The sequence below is a fragment of the Mustela nigripes genome, chromosome 6 (assembly GCF_022355385.1).
Source record: "Mustela nigripes isolate SB6536 chromosome 6, MUSNIG.SB6536, whole genome shotgun sequence".
Lineage (NCBI taxonomy): Eukaryota > Metazoa > Chordata > Mammalia > Carnivora > Mustelidae > Mustela > Mustela nigripes.
Genome location: NC_081562.1, coordinates 58,564,199 through 58,580,365, shown reverse-complemented (window position 1 = coordinate 58,580,365; position 16,167 = coordinate 58,564,199). Strand labels below are relative to the sequence as shown.

Sequence of the window (16,167 nt, the reverse complement as noted above, 5' to 3'; positions counted from 1 at the left end):
TACGTGTCACAGAGTTTTACTTTTGATATATCTTTTCTTGTGTACTTTATATGTTCCAGCTTTTTTAAAGTCACACTTACAACCCTTTCTAAATTAAAGTGTCTAAGCATCGCACATCAACATTTGAGTCAACCAAATGTCTTACTTATACCTCTACTATACTACTCAAATTTATTCATATATATGGTGGCATTTTCTGTTGAACTGTGAACTTTATGAGGGGAAAGACTTCACACTGTTGTATTTAATATAGTGCTTGGTTTTAATTATGTGGCGTAGGTCCTCTGTATTTGCTCATTTAACTACATTAGCATCTCATTTATTAGGTTTGACTAGTAATACCCTTTTCAGATTCACAAACAAGTGCATTTCCTAGCTATCTACTTCTTGAGTTAAAGTATAATTCTTTATTTTTAAATTTATTTTATTTTATTTTTTATTAACATATAATGTATTATTTGTTTCAGGGGTACAGGTCTGTGATTCATTAGTCTTACACAATTCACAGCGCTCACCATTGCACATACCCTTCCCAGTGTCCATCACCCACCCACCCTATCCCTTCCACCCCTCAAGTATAATTCTTTACATATTAGAATTTTTTAAATTTATTTTTAAATTATTAATATGGTAATTTTTCTTTCCAGGATCAAGTACTTTCTTGTTTTCTTAAATAGAATATAATTTATCACTTAAATAGAATATAATTTAGAATATGCATATATATTATGCATACTCTTTATTTGGATTATAATATGGGTGCAATATAGTGCATGGTCCTGTGGTTCTATATCAAATATTTTCAGGATGCCTTATGAATTTTTTCTTCCCATTATATGTCATATTTCTCTTATTATTATAATCTATCTGTTTCTCTCTGCTCTTTTCTTTATGTACCTCCAGCAACCCTAGCTCCGCAAATTCAGATTTAATGAATCTGACCAGTACTTCTAAACTGCTATGGATTGATTTGATTGCCAACTTCCTTTGAACTTTTTCTAAAATGAGATTTTAAATGATCTAAACTGAGCTTGAGGGCATTTTCTGAGTAAAATGGAGAAGTTTAACACATAGACTTTGTGGCATCTATTTAACTAGCCGTGTAACTTTTTAATTTACTCTGTGACATTGCTGAGGTTGTCACTGATATGTGGCCTCTAGGCAAGTGAGATTAGATTATATGAGGATCTGAACAGAGGAATGAATTGCCGATCTTCAGTATTTCTGTGCTGTTATAGAGTTGGGATTCAAACTCGAACTCCTGTACTCCAGAGTCCCTTTTCATTGCTCTTAGAATCATGTGACGAATTCTAAGTTCTGCAATTATTAGTTCTTAAGCATTATACGGTATTAGTGATTGTTTTGATTTTTTTCATTTAATTAATCTTTTTAGTGATCTTTTTTTATTTAAAGCACAAACTCTTTGTCTTGTTTAACTTTAAAAACATTTTCACACATATGGATTCTTTATCTAATGGATAGGTGCCTACTTACAATATATTACAATATTGTAAGTTACACAGATAATGTCATTTAAAAACAGGCACTCATAGTGTGGGTCTTCATTGTAAATACCTAGGTTACTATGTGTGTTTGTACACCTTGAGCTGAATATACAAGTCTAATTATATATAGGAAAAAATGGAATATTCCTATTCTACAAATATAGTTTGTGAAATGCTAGATAAATATAAAAATATGCAAAATAAAGTAACTCTGAGGCATGGGTATGTTCAGATCCTAGTATAAGTCTTACAGGTTCAGTTTGTTTAGAAGTTAAGTACTTCTCAGAGTACTGCAAGGATTTATCAGATGGCATGTTAGTGTGCCCATTGCAATATTTGATCCTTTATGACTTCTTTCCTCTTTAACTTTTCCATCCATTAAATTTTTAATCTACATAAAAAGAGAACAAAAAATTTAAGTGAAAGAGAATAAATATACATATTAAACAAGAGCAGGTACTGCTGTCATACCTCAAAAATGAGATTTTATTTTTATCCAGTTATTTTTATTCACAGGTTATTTTTAACACTGCTCTCATTGGACTGAAGTAGAAGCATAAGAATTGGAGCATATTTTCATTTTTAAGGTGGGTCCATTTGTAGAAAAATTTAGCTATTTAAAGCCATCTGCTGTTTCTTAGGAAATGTTGGCATTTGCATGTATTCTGAGAAATACTATGGTTATCTGTGACATGCCGTTAGTGTGAAGTTTTGGGAGAGCTCCAGGCTGAATCTGGAGCTCTTCCCACCTTCATGCCCAGTCCTGGTTACCTGACTTCTCTGTGTCAGTTTGCCTTTTTTTTTTTTTTTTTTAAAGATTTTATTTATTTATTTGACAGAGAGAGAGATCACAAGTAGGCAGAGAGGCAGGCAGAGAGAGAGAGGGAAGCAGGCTCCCCACTGAGCAGAGAGCCCGATGTGGGACGTGATCCCAGGACCCTGAGATCATGACCTGAGCTGAAGGCAGAGGCTTTAACCCACTGAGCCACCCAGGCTCCCTGTTTTGCCTATTTTTAAAATGGGAATGATGGGCCTATGGACTCTGCTTATCTTCCAGATTACATGTTGTGAGAATAAATTGAGATCATGGATATGTAAGTGTCTTATTAAGAAAAATGTAAGGTGGAGATATTAGTACTGTAAACTGTCAGTGAGTTAAATGGGAATTAACAGTTATGTGCAGAGAATCTAGGTAAGTATGAAATTTTTGGATGTAACTGTCGCTCAGCCACCAGAATGGTAGGAAGACTGTGCCATCTTGTTTCTGAGAGAACTAGCAAGCACAAAGGAAGAGGGGAAGTAAGAGGAAGAAGAAGTGGCAGAGGAAAGAAAGCCAAACCAATTAGAGGGCTCTGAAAGTATTGGCATTTTTAGAACTAAAAATTTCCTTACTTATGAGGATATATTTGAAAAAAATTATTAATCTATGGATTACAAAAAATGCATTTTCTATTGAAAACCTGTTACACTGGGGTACCTTAGTGGCTCAGTTAAGTGTCTGTCTTCGGATCTGGTCATGATCCCAGGGTCCTGGGACAGAGTAGAGTCTCAGATGGGCTCCCTGCTCAGCCGGAAGCCTGCTTCTCCCTCTGCCTGCCGCTCCCCCTACTTGTGTTTTTTTTCTCTCTTTCTTTCTGACAAACAAATAAAATCTTAAAAAAAAAAAAAAAAGACAACCTGTTACATCTTTTTAGTACTTTTATATTCAATATTTTACTTTCTTGCTGTGGGAAAAACATCTAATTCTGATTTTTCTCTTCCCTGGAGTTTCAGCCATTCATCCGGATGCCTTAGCATTTGAGGCCTGAATAAAACGGAATAGGTGTTTGTTCTCACTCCATCGGTTTTTGTTCGTTTGTTTTGTTTGTCTTCTTAATGTCCTCTATTTGTCTTGTTTTTCTTCAGCTCACCCGGCCCATGTCATGTCTTACCTCTTTCTGGGCTTCAGTGTTGGCACATAACCTGGTATTCTGGGTCTCCCAGATTGTTGCCCAAGGCTTTTCAAAGGTGCCAGGATACTATTTAGCAAATGTGATTACTGTATTTCTTTCTAGTAAATATGTTTTGAGAGTAATTTACTTATGTCTTGGGAGAGAAAGATAGTGGTAAATTGGGAAAATGGTAATAAGTTTCCTGTCTTCCTGCACTCTTGTCTTCGGGTGTCATGGATTCTGGTGTGATGGTCATGACTGTAGCTAGATCATTTGGTCGAATGTTGCCACTGCTATCTCTGGGTCTTAGTCCAGAAGAAAATATGATGTTTTTCTCACACAATGGACTTATTCTTTCTTTGTGGAGTGACTGAGGAGGCGGTGTTCAAGGTCCTTCCCAGCGATCAGGGACTGTCTCTTAATCTCCAGTGCCAGCTCAATAGTTTTAATTCTCCTGCTGCTACTTTCACCTCTAACTTATTGTTTGGCTGAGTCATCTGGCAACTACTTCTGTGTTCTCTTAATACAGTTGCAAGGCATATTCTTTTGTATTTTGTTTCTTACTTAGTAAATAAGTGGCTTATTTAGTTCCACTTATAAGTCATTTCTTTGGTTTCCCAGAAGAAGTAATTGACCAGTCTAAAGAAGCATAATTGTAGGGGGATTTTACCAATTGCTTTTCTTTTTAGAAGGTTGGTGTAGCCTGTAGGAGAAAGCCTGTTCGTAGTTGTCACCATCTGACATTAATAAAATTTTGTGAAGTGTCCTCTTGAGCCTCAGACTTCATGGTTGTAAAATGGGTATCGTGTTACTGACATTATAGGATGGTTAGGATTAAAAGAGATAGCATGCAGAGAGCAGCCAGGACAGCTACGCCTGGCGCCTCAGTCAGGGAAGCCTCTGACTCTTAATTTTGGCGCAGGTTATGATCTCAGGGTTGTGAGATTGAGCCCTGCATCTGGTTTTGTGCTCAGTGGGGAGTCTGATTGAAATTCTCTCTCTCCCTCTCCATCTACTCCCCACCCCTGCTCTGTGATCTCTCTCTGCCTTTCTTTCTAAAATAAATAAGTAAATAAATCTTAAAAGGGATTAAAAAAAGAAGTGTCCAGTATGATATGGACACAAATATGTGCATGGGTAAGTATTGTCATTGGTGATTTATCCTCTTCCCTCAATTTTTTATCATTGTCATGGTTGTGAGATAAAGCCGGAAGGGACTTATGGATAGGTTAGCTTGTAATGGTATGCAGTGTTGACAGATCGGGTCTCTTGTTGAAGTTGTGTGGAGTTGTGGATTCTTTGAATCATTACAAGTCCAAGCTTAGAGATAGGTCAGGATATCTGATTCAAGTTACTGAGATGGTTAATTGGTTACTATTGAGCTGTTTTGGAGAATAGTGTTAGAGTTTTTTGAAATGCACAGTTTAGCTTCGGATTTAATTGCTCTCAGAATTAGGCAGTCATTTGAACTATCTTTGCAGAAACAACATACAAAAAAGTATGTGGCACACTTTACTTTCTGTCTTTCATCTTAGAGTGTGAGCATATAGGCTGTAGGCAGTAGAAAACAAACAGCACACCCAGTGACTTCTTGCTGTCCATTTGGGGATGATTGAAGACAGTGATGCTTACATAGAATGCAATGAAATCTTTTTATGCAAGAAAAAAGATGTTTCTATTTGGAAAATACCCTAGCTCTTTGGATATTCAGTGTAAAGTTTGCATGAGGTGAAAAAGACCTGAGTGAGTGAAATATTTAAAATGGTGAAAAGTGGGGCACCTGGGTGGCTCAGTGGGTTAAGCCTCTGCCTTCGGCTCAGGTCATGATCTCAGGGTCCTGGGATCAAGCCCTGCATTGGGCTCTTGGTGCAGCGAGGATCCTGTTTCCCCCCTCGCTTTCTGCCTGCCTCTCTGCTTACTGCGAATAAATAAAGAAAAACTTTAATTAAAAAGAAAAAATATAAAATGGTGAAAAGCTTATCTTAAAAGTTTTATATTCTGAATTTAACCCTTAAAATATTTTGAAAAGAGAATAAATATTTACGAGAGGACAAAGATTCTGTTTAGGGGATTTGATTAAATCAGTGAAAAACTTGGATAACAAACACTTTGATTCTTCTATCCAAAGAGGATTGATAACAGATGATGTAAAGATGTGCCTTTAAGGTCCTATAAGGCATATTGTTGATTGAACTTTCTGCTTCAGATGCATTTCTGAAATGAGTAACTGGAATATTGAGACGTCATATGGAAGCTTGTCGTTTGTCAACCCATTTTAAAAAAAAAATACTTAACATCTAATAGGTCTTCTGTACTATTAAACGTTTTCTTTAAAAAAAGATTTTCTTATTTACATGTAGATAAGGAGCTCATGTGGTTTCTAATATTTTAGTTACGCGGGAAATGTAATTATTTTCTGAGGACAGGTGACGGAAAAGTAGAGCTATGCTATAATATGACTTGAGGGTATGGTTACTATGGGGAATTTATAGTGGAATCAACAAGATGATAAAGTGTTGATAGCCAACTGTTGGAGACCAACTAAGACTGGTAGAGATTTATACAATGTCTGATTGTCAAGTTTATAATTCTCCTTAGTAACCCAGGAAGCATGTGTAAAGAAGGTTGAGTAATGATAGACCACAGTAAAGCCTCTGCCCTCAAAAACTTCATAGTTTAATTGACCAATGTTCTGTCTTAAAGCCTCTGAGTTTCTAAGCTCCCTGTAGATACGAGCAGCTGAGTTCTAATTTATCTTATCGAATCTGTGTTTTTCAGATCATTTCCAAGTACCGAGCCCAGTGTTTGGAATATATGTTGGTTAAGTGAAACTGTCAATATGGAATCAAGTGCTAGAGGGAGAGGCTGTGCTTTTATTTTTAAGAGTGACTAACAGCACATGAAGTAACTTACCTATAGAGGAATTACACTGGTTTTCTCTTCAAAAACCATGTAGGCATGAGGGGAATAGAAAGTGAAATACTTAAAGTTATGGGAAAACCACACCTCCAACCACCAACCTAGAATTCTATATCCCCAAATTATCTTTCAAAACTGAAGGAGACATAAAGACTTTCTGAGATAAAACAATGACAATACCAAAAAATCTTTAAAAAAAGAACACAAAAAAACAAGGACGGCACCTCACTGGGAATTTGTCACCCGTACACGTGCCTGAAAGAAATGTTAAAAGAAAGATGATTTGTAAATATTCCAGTCCGTGGCTTGTCTCTTTATTTTTTTTTAATTGTGTTTTTTAGCCTATTTTTATTGGCTTAAATATTTTGCTCCCAAAACTTGATGCCAAAATATATTGTGCTTTGACTATTTCTGGAAATCTTATCTTTGAAATGACCATTTTCAGTAAAGCTTATTTAAAATCTTAGATATGCCATGAATAGGCAGGGAGAGAAATCAGGTTACGTTGTAAAAATCAGTGACACAGACTGCAGGCAACCACCTTGAGTTTTGGAGCAAAAATGGCCTGGAAAAGTTGTCCTGCCCTGGACTGAAATGTCCAAGTATCTATACCCCACCTTGATCACTCCTTGGTTGTGGGGCTCCCTGGGAAGGGTGTGACCTTCAGCATGGTGGCTTGCTGCTCCTGAGGCAGCCCCTCAAAAGGCTGATTGCTCAAGGCTGTTGTTGACTGTGCTGCCAGACTCTCAGGCAACAAATCATTCCTTTCTTTCTTTTTTTTTTTTTTTTTAAAGGTTTTATTTATTCGAGGGAGAGAGACAGAGAGGGAGCAGAAGTGAGAGAGGAGAGAGAGCATTAGTGGAGGGAGGGGCAGAGTGAGAAGGAAACTTTCCACCAAGCAGGGAGCCCAGTACAACTTGGGGCTCCATCCCAGGACCAGGAGCAACAACCTAACTGATGAAGTTCTAGAACCTAGGTGAGGTTTGGTGGGCTGAGGTCCGGAGCCGATGACCAAGAAAGAATTCTTGAGACATCTTTGGTGCAAAATGGTGGTTTATTAAAGCACGGGGACAGGACCCTTGAGCAGGAAGAGCTGCTGCTGCCCCGGGTTGTGAGGGTAGGCATGTTATATACCCTGCTGTTGGGGGAAGGTGAGGGGAAGGGAGGTGTCAGTGGAGTTTTCATATGCTAAAGAGGGCCTACAAGGTGCCAGGATGTTCCATGCCTGCCGGAGGCCTTGCCCTTGCTGCTGGATCAATGTTGTCTTTAGGCCAGCCGTTAACATTAAGATAGTTGGGAGACTTTTTGGTAGGGTGTCACAATCCTGCTATCAATCGTCTTTGTTAGTGAGATTTAGAACATTTGTAAGCCAAGCTCCTGTCTAGCAGGATTGTGAGCTCTGCAAGTTAACTATTTGCTTATTGTTCATGGCAGTCAGGGCTGCCTGAGGGATGCTACACTTATGGAGGGGAAAGGGTGAAGAGGGGGTGCAAGGCGCCAGCTTTTGCTTTGTCCTCAGCCAGCCTCCTGCTCCCTCATCATAACCAAAGTCAGATGCTTAACAGACTGAGCCACCGAGGTACCCGAACAAACTACTCCTTGAAAGGGGTATCTGGGTGACACATCTCCAGATTCACCTCAAATTTCTAAGCCTGGGATCCATTTTGTGGTAAGAGGCCCTATAAATAGGGGGGCAGAGGGCTGTAATGAATCTGTGTATGTGGACAAACCCGATTTCCCTTACAAGAGCCACCTGCAAAGCAAAGGGCTTGAAAGCAGAGCTCAGGGGAACAGGTTAAAAAACAATAATAATAGCAAATATATAAAGTCTTCGATTTTAAGGTTCTTTTGTATTCAAGTCACAAAGTGTAAATATCAGACTTGTATTTTCATGCAGAAGGTATATGCTGTCCTCAAGTAGGTATGGTACTGTTAGGAGAAATGCTTGACCTGTTGAGTTTAGTTAATGACTCCACACCCTGGACAATGCCCCTGATTATTATTGTGTTTTTGTAACATCCACTGTGGTTCTTTGCCTGAGAACAGATTACCTTTCTATGCATTAGCAGTCAATATTATTAAAAGGGTCACTGCTGTCATTTCTTTAAGCTTCATCTCTTGGACTGTTACGAGTTTGGCACAGGGTACTGTATAAATTATATATGTGTGTTTACCCCCAAATAGCTCTCTGGTTTGAAAATGGAATCTATGAATTGGCTTCTGTGTCTTTTTTAAGAGTTATTACCATGGGGATGAATAGTCTGCTTATTAGCTCTGTGGTTGGCGTAATTCTTCCAGGTTGGGTCACCTGAGTTTTCCTACTACCTGTTGCCCACACTTTCGGCCACAGTTAAATTTTCACCACTAAAAAGCATAGTTAGAATGCAAAACTAGTTGTTTAGTAGAATTAGTTACATCAGTGTTTTTAATCTGTTGATTATTTCCTTTTATGCTAACTAGCAGGAGTTTATTCATTTCACAGTTTTAAACTTTTCCATTGCAGTCAGAACTGTGGGGGGTTATTATCCTGTACTGCAGTTGTTAACTTTTCATCATTTGTTGAAGCATTGTGGGGGAGAAAGAAGAAAACCAACAGAAACACCATGATGAAGGAAACTAGGCTTATCCATTCTTAATTTTACTGAGGCAACATTGCATGTGTTGCATATAGTTTTCTTTACTCTATTTGCGTAAGCAAGGAATCAGTTGTCAGAAACCTGTAGGTTTCTACAGACGTTAAAAGAAACGTTAAGTTGTTTCACGTAGGTTTACAATACAAAACAAGAATGAGAAGGGGTGAGTACAGAGCAGAACAGTGAACTGGGAATGGTGATTTGTTGATTGGAGATGGATACGTGTACACACACACACACACTCTCACCATGTTTTTCTTTTTTTTTTTTTTAAGATTTTATTTATTTATTTGAGAGAAGACAGTGAGAGAGAGCATGAGAGGCCAGAAGGTCAGAGGGAGAAGCAGACTCCCCATGGAGCTGGGAGCCCGATGCGGGACTCGATCCTGGGACTCCGGGACCGTGACCTGAGCCGAAGGCAGTTGCTTAACCAACTGAGCCACCCAGGCACCCACACCATGTTTTGCCAAATGTCCAAACTGGATATAATGAGGATTTCCTACCTGGGGTCAGTGCCCCAATAGCAAACCCAGCTTTAGGTGTTTAGAAGTCAAATCAGCCCAGAAAATAGAACACAGGTGCCACAGGCTTTGTGAGATTTAAACAGTAAAACTATTTTCTTGTGTGTAATTCAGATTTAACTATACAAATTATAAGATTTCCTGAATGGAATGATGATTTAAGAGAGCTTAGTAAATTTCAAACCCTGAGGAAAATATCGCTTACTGAATTACAGTCTTTCTTATCGATTTAATAATTTAAATTTAAGAAGTCATAGATGCAACAAAGTTTAAATTAGTTCTGGTTATGATATATCCATACGTCGTCCTCTCTAACCTATGACTCTCAGTAATCGAAATGATTTTCCATTTAGTTAGTTTGAATTGAAGAGCTTTTCTCTCTTTCTTTTACTTCTACATTATTGATCTAATTATAATAATTTCTGCTCCTAGGAGGACTGTGTGATTTCATTTATACCTAATGTAGTACACATTACGTAATAGGCACTCAGTAAATATTTATTTGTTCTTTTAGGAGACAAGGAGTGGCAGGATGGTTAATCACCAACTTATATTAAATAAATTGAAAGGTAAAGCTTTACATTGTTACTTCAAAACCTGCCTCTTACTACCATTTCACTGTTGGGAGGAATGCCCACTGTATCACTAATGTGTGTTCAGCAAGAAAGCATCTTGTCTGTGTGTGTGTACTGACCTTCATACATATGCATTTCTCTTCACTCATTGCTGTCACTCCATAGACAAACAGGCTTTTGACAAAACCTGGCACTTCCCTCTTGACTGTTTTTCATAAATCCACCTGGCATGTATCACTGTAGAACTTTTGTTCAAGTTCTTTTCCTGGACTTTGGCACATATTTGAATTCTACTGAGCCAGTGCTGCCTTCTCCAGGTGATTTGTTTTTAAGGTGTTTTTTTCCTGCCAACCACGGGGACTGAAGTTTATATCCCATAGGTGAATATGAAATTCTCACTTCCTTCCTGAAACCCATGATTCTGTCATCCCTAGCAGTAAGGATCCCTCTTGTTTCTTGCTGTTTTCTGTTTGTATTCTTTTCAACTTGTCTTTCATGTTACAGAAACAATCCTTCTAGGTTTATCAGGCTCTTTAATTTTTATTGTGGTGTTATCTTCAGAGAATCAACTCCCCACAAAGCCTTTCTATCCTTATTGGAAAAGAAGTGGCAGTTCACTTCCTGAAACCTTTCTTTTTATTCAGTTTTTATGACTGACTGACTGACTTCTCACTGGCTATCATATTAAAGGCTTCTGATCTTTTATTTATATGTAAGTATGATTTTATTAGATTTATGCTGTGTTCAATGTCTATACATATACCTGTGTTACTTGTATGCTTTTAGTATATGTATGTAGATCTGTAAAACAGATTAACTTCAAGGGCAAACTCTATTTAGTATGTGTATCTATATCTCTAATACAAACTAAAGGGTAAGTTCCCTATTTTTTTAAAATTTTTATTTATTTGTTTGACAGAGATCACAAGTAGGCAGAGAGGTAAGCAGAGAGAGAGAGAGAGGAGGAAACAGGTTCCCTGGCGAGCAGAGAGCCCGATGTGGGGCTCCATTCCAGGACCCTGGGATCATGACCTGAGCTGAAGGCAGAGGCTTTAACCCACTGAGCCACCCAGGCACCCCCAAATTCCCTATTTTTTATGAACCAGTCAGCCTATTGAAGGGTTCGGGGCAGGCTGCCCCAAAATATGCTGCTTTGGCACATTGATTATTGTGAATTAAAGTCACTTAAGAAATAGCCTTAAGGACACTGACTCTCTTCTCTTGCTCTGAAAGCAGGAAATAAATTCCCCATGTGAAGAAGGGTTACCCTTCTTGCACCTGGAGGGTAAAAAGCATCCTTATTGCCAAAGAGAGGGAATTCAAGTCTGAGAAGGCTGCATAAACAAACCTTGTTACTACTTCTTTACTAATTTCCTATCCTAAGCCCAAACCCCTTTGTCTTATCACTTCCTCACAAATACATTCTTTCTTTGTCTAAAAGATATAAAAGCTGCCTGTTTCTGGTTACTTCTTTGAAACTCTTTTTTTCTGTGAGCTTCCTTACGTAAGAATTAATTTTGTTATTCTCCTGTTCATCTGTTTTATGTCAGTTTAATTATTAGACCGGCCAAAGAGCCTGGATGGGGACAAAGCAAAAGTTTTCCTTTCCCCTTCACTACTACGTGTGATGAACTTCCAACAAAAGTTTAAGACATTGTTGACAGAGCTTATGAATTTTTAAAATTCATATTTTCCCCCTCATTTGTATTTTTTCCCATCATCCATCTCTCTGTTCTTTGGTGGTGAGTCAGTGAGCTGTTGCAGTGAGATTTCTACAAATCTGATGTCCAAGGTGAGTACCGATTAGTGGTTGAGGCACCGTATGACTAAGAGTCACTAGTGTAACCCCATTGAATAATTTTTGATAAGGTAACAAAAGTACAAGAATTAGAAGGAGTAATGCAAGTGAAAGTGCTATGTAAACAAACTATAGCATGTGTGCGTACACACACTCTCTGGCAATGATATCAGTCCTTGCAAAGCTCGTGGTAGAGATGAAACATGTTGCTGCTGTAATTACTGACAGTTCCCATAAATGAATACAAATTGGTATAGAGATCTAACATGCAAGTAGAAGATCTGCTGGCTTATAATTTATTGGCATGGATCGTTGGGCTAGTGGTATTCTAACTGAATGCAGAATACTGTTTGTTCTTGAAGTGAACAAAGTATTTTTCATGTTCCCTAACAGGATACCTAAGTGATCTTTTGTTTCAATATTGAATTTTATTTCATTGTTAAATGAATCAAAATGTTACAAACGGAACTAAAGACTCATTATTTTAATGCATCTTATCCTATTTTAATTTTGGGGGGGACCTTGAGGATTAGATTAATAGGTTTTAACAAGAAAGCAATATCTATTACTTGCAGATCCTGAGTTGTCTGTAAACAAGCCCTTTTACAAAATGGAGCAATGCCAGCAGAATCTGTGTGGGAGTTAGGTGTATGTATATGTCTTTCTAAAAGAACTATAAAAATCTGAAAATCCATGTAAGTGACTTTTTAATATGTACTTACTATAGCACAGCAGCCAAATTTTAAAATAGAATTATAGTTGACTTGAATTAATTTTTGTATTTAAAGATGTAGAAAACTTCTGACAAAATTTATTAACAAAAGAAGCTGTCTTGTTCTTTCTGCATCTTAGTCTTCTCTACTGTCGAAGTCCATTAATGGCGACTTTTTGTGGGATTTAAAATATATCTTATACGTCAAGTGCACAGTTGATCTTGGGGGTCTGAGATGTGGATTAGATGTTGACATCAAGTTCTGAAAGTTTATAAACCTTAGGGACTGACTGGGTTATATTTTGATTTCTTATTAAGAAGCTGTAGAACTTTTCTGTTGTGTGAATGAATACTGTAATACTCAAAGTCAATAGGAAATAAAGAAAGAATTACAATAAGAATCCTTATATAAATGAAGTGATGCTTTAATACTAGCACAGTCAACATATTGATTGTTTTAAAAATTGAAATGTGTGTTTGCAGTAGAAATTAAGGTGTGCCCTCTTTTAGATGGAAAAGGTGGCATTAGGTTAATATGTAAAATGATCTTAACTTGGGAGTTACCCAACAGGCACTTTTGGTTTTGGATTAAATGTAACTAGAATAGGGGTGCTTGGGTGGTATAGTTGCTTAAGTGTCTGACTCTTGATTTTGGCCCAGGCCTTGATCTTTAGGGTCCTATTCACTTGTCCTGGAGGCTGCTTGAGATTCTCTCTCTCCCTCTGTTCTGCCCTCTCCCCCAACCCATGCATTCTCTCTCTCTCAAATAAATAAAGCTTAAGGAAATAAGTATAATTAGAATAATCTAGGCAGGTATATAGAAAGTATTGACATATGTATCAGATTTAAAAAAGAAACACAAATTTGGTTGTTAATTTAGGGAATAATGTCTGCCATTATTGAGAGTACTGACAGACCTAACCTGCTACTTTTTTTTTCTTTTAAGATATAGCTTTAGAATAGGTCTATGTTATGTTTTCTAAGTTAGAACTTGATACACTGATAACATAAATGCAAGGTGTATGTTTATTTTGGTCTAGAGGAAAAATGTATGTTTATGCCTTACACAAACAATAAAAAAATCTATTCTGACAACTAACAGAATGAATCCTGTTGATCTAGAAGAAAAGAAAAAGGTGAAAAATCAGCAAGAAAAATTTTAAGTTATGGGCAAAGTGTTTTAATGAGGGATCCCTGCTAAACTAAGAATTGTGTAAAAAAAATTTCTCTGTGAAATTGAGATAGATTTTTACAAGTGATATACATGCAGCTTCGGTGAGAGTGAAGTGTAGTGTCTGTGGAGTGTAGGGGCGGAAAAAGTTTACCTGAACCAACTTAGGTCTCTGGCTGGATCTGCAAATTAAACTGACAGAGATTAATAAGAGAAAAGAACATAGATTTATGTAAGAAGCTTTTCATGAGGTAGGAGCCTTCTTACAGAAGAAACGAAGGAGTCCTGAGTATTTTTATCTATGTTTGATGAAGAGTGACAAATCATGGAGGAATATGCTAGAACAAAGCGTAGGGGGTAAGTATAGTAAACTGAGGGAAACTTAGCAAGACCTGTTTTTTCTGGTTCTTCTCAGTGTCCCTTGGTCTTCAGAGATAAGGATACTCCTATCTTTCTGGTGAATGGAGGGTATCTTTGACACAAGGATTTTGTGATTTGTTTCAGGAGAGAAGCACTAGGGAAGGTCAAAATGACCATCCTGTCTCAAACCCCTTTAGCTTAAAATACTCAGTAGCAGAGGTGCCATATTTTGGGTGGTATGTCCTGAACCATGTCATTTGTTCCCGTCTGAAACTTTGCCAACTGCGATCTAGAAAATGATATAGTGGATTATCCTGTAGCCCATTGAACCAGTTTCTCCATCCTGGCCCTTTCTATGGAGACCAAAAAAAAAAATAAGTTTAATGGTTAATGGTTAGAACAAACTATAAACATGGTTGAGTACAGAGGGCAGTTAGTCATAAAGAATATTTATAGATACTTGACTCAAAGCATCTATAGATAGCATGAGGGCAGATGGTAGTAATCTGGCAGGTTTTCCTGGTTTGTAGTGTGAATGTCTCTGTGATGTTATCAGGTGCTCTGGTGAACTTTCTGAGTGGCCCATAGAGCAACAGGCAGGAAGGCTGTGATTTCTTTGAGTATGATATCAGGTTGTCCAGCTTCAACTTGCAGGGCTTTGGGAAAGAGGCAGTTTTAATTTTTAGTAATTCTAAGTCAGAAGGATGGGAGAAAAATTGGAAGCATTAGTTTGGAGAATTGTGGCTAGGAAACTGGAGGAAATCAGGGTCTGACACCTTTTAGATAGATAACAAAACCTTAAGGATAGTGAAGAGAACTAGAATTTAATACCCGTGTGGATATACCCTAGTTTTCCATTGAAACTTAATTTTCATGTCTTCAGTCACCCCCATTTTAATCAAAGATAATTTAAGTAAGACAAATTTGCAAAATAAGTCTCATTTCATTAACTTGACCTGGTTATTTATGTCAGTGTTCAAGAAGAATGATTCACCATATATGCTTTTTAAAAGTCATATTTGCTGGAACTTCTAATGAGGAACCCAGATGATACTTTTAAGGCATGTATTTTAAGGCATGGAACACTGGGTGTAGTGCATAAACAATGAATTTTGGAACACTAAAAAAAAAAAAAGGTAAAAAAAATAAATAAAAGTTTCTTGAGGTTAGGACACTAAGTCAGTGAGCCCTCATCAGATTTTGCCTGCAACACTTACAGATGTGGGTGAATTCCTCTCTTCTTGAGGTCCCCCAAATATCCTGAGGTTCGTAGATTCTGCTAGGAAGTGACCTTCCTTACTTTCCTATTAAGTAGAAATCCTATAAGCCACTGGGCAGTTTTTAGAAGGGACGCTTCATAAGCTTTGGTTCTTTAATGCCAACCTTACTTCCTTAAAGCTGTCCAGTCTTATCAGATTCTGTGCATGTCATTCTCAAAGATGGCATTCCAGTCAAAGTCTTTCTAATACAACCAATGTTTACAATGGTTTCCTGTTACAAGGAGGAAAGACGCTTATTGAACTTATGCAAATAACTATATTGCCACGAAAATAATAAGATGTATCTATATACATATAACTGGTGAGTGTTTATCACATTTCTTTTTTGACAGTCTTTCCCATGTAATTTACCGTACCAAATAAACCTAATTATATTAACATCGCTCTTTTATAAGAGGAGACACAAATCCTTTGAGATTTTCTGAGGGCCCCCTGGGAAACTTTACCATCAATTTGACCTCAAAGACTTTGGGAATTTTGTCAAAAATACCGACAGGTTTGACCAAATGGGATCACAGATGACTGTACAAATAATACTCAGTTATCTATTTAACGAAAGTGAAAAAAGATTTTAAAAACAAATACAGAAATTTTCTCCATTTTAAAATGGAGAAAACTCAGTTTTCTTAAGTAATCAAAGACCCAATAAAGATAGCATGAAGCACAGGGAATTATTCTAAGACAACATACAAGATAGATTACTTAAAAGGTAAAGAAAACTCAAGAAATATGGTGTTTTTTAAAGCTGTTTATTACTTAACT

General features: G+C 37.3%; 1 protein-coding gene across 3 annotated transcripts in view; it reads left to right on the top strand.

The window, feature by feature from the left end:
- Nucleotides 1-16,167, top strand: part of EPS8 (epidermal growth factor receptor pathway substrate 8) — a 180,608-nt gene that overhangs the window by 58,411 nt on the left and 106,030 nt on the right. Inside the window, exons 2-3 of one of the 3 annotated variants that reach the window (XM_059402668.1) lie at nucleotides 2,022-2,092; nucleotides 10,024-10,078. The exons of 1 other annotated variant lie outside the window; for it this stretch is intronic. The gene's annotated coding sequence lies outside the window, so the exon portion shown is untranslated. The remainder of the gene's footprint in view (nucleotides 1-2,021; nucleotides 2,093-10,023; nucleotides 10,079-16,167) is intronic. One more of the 3 variants, XM_059402667.1, reaches the window with a different exon arrangement.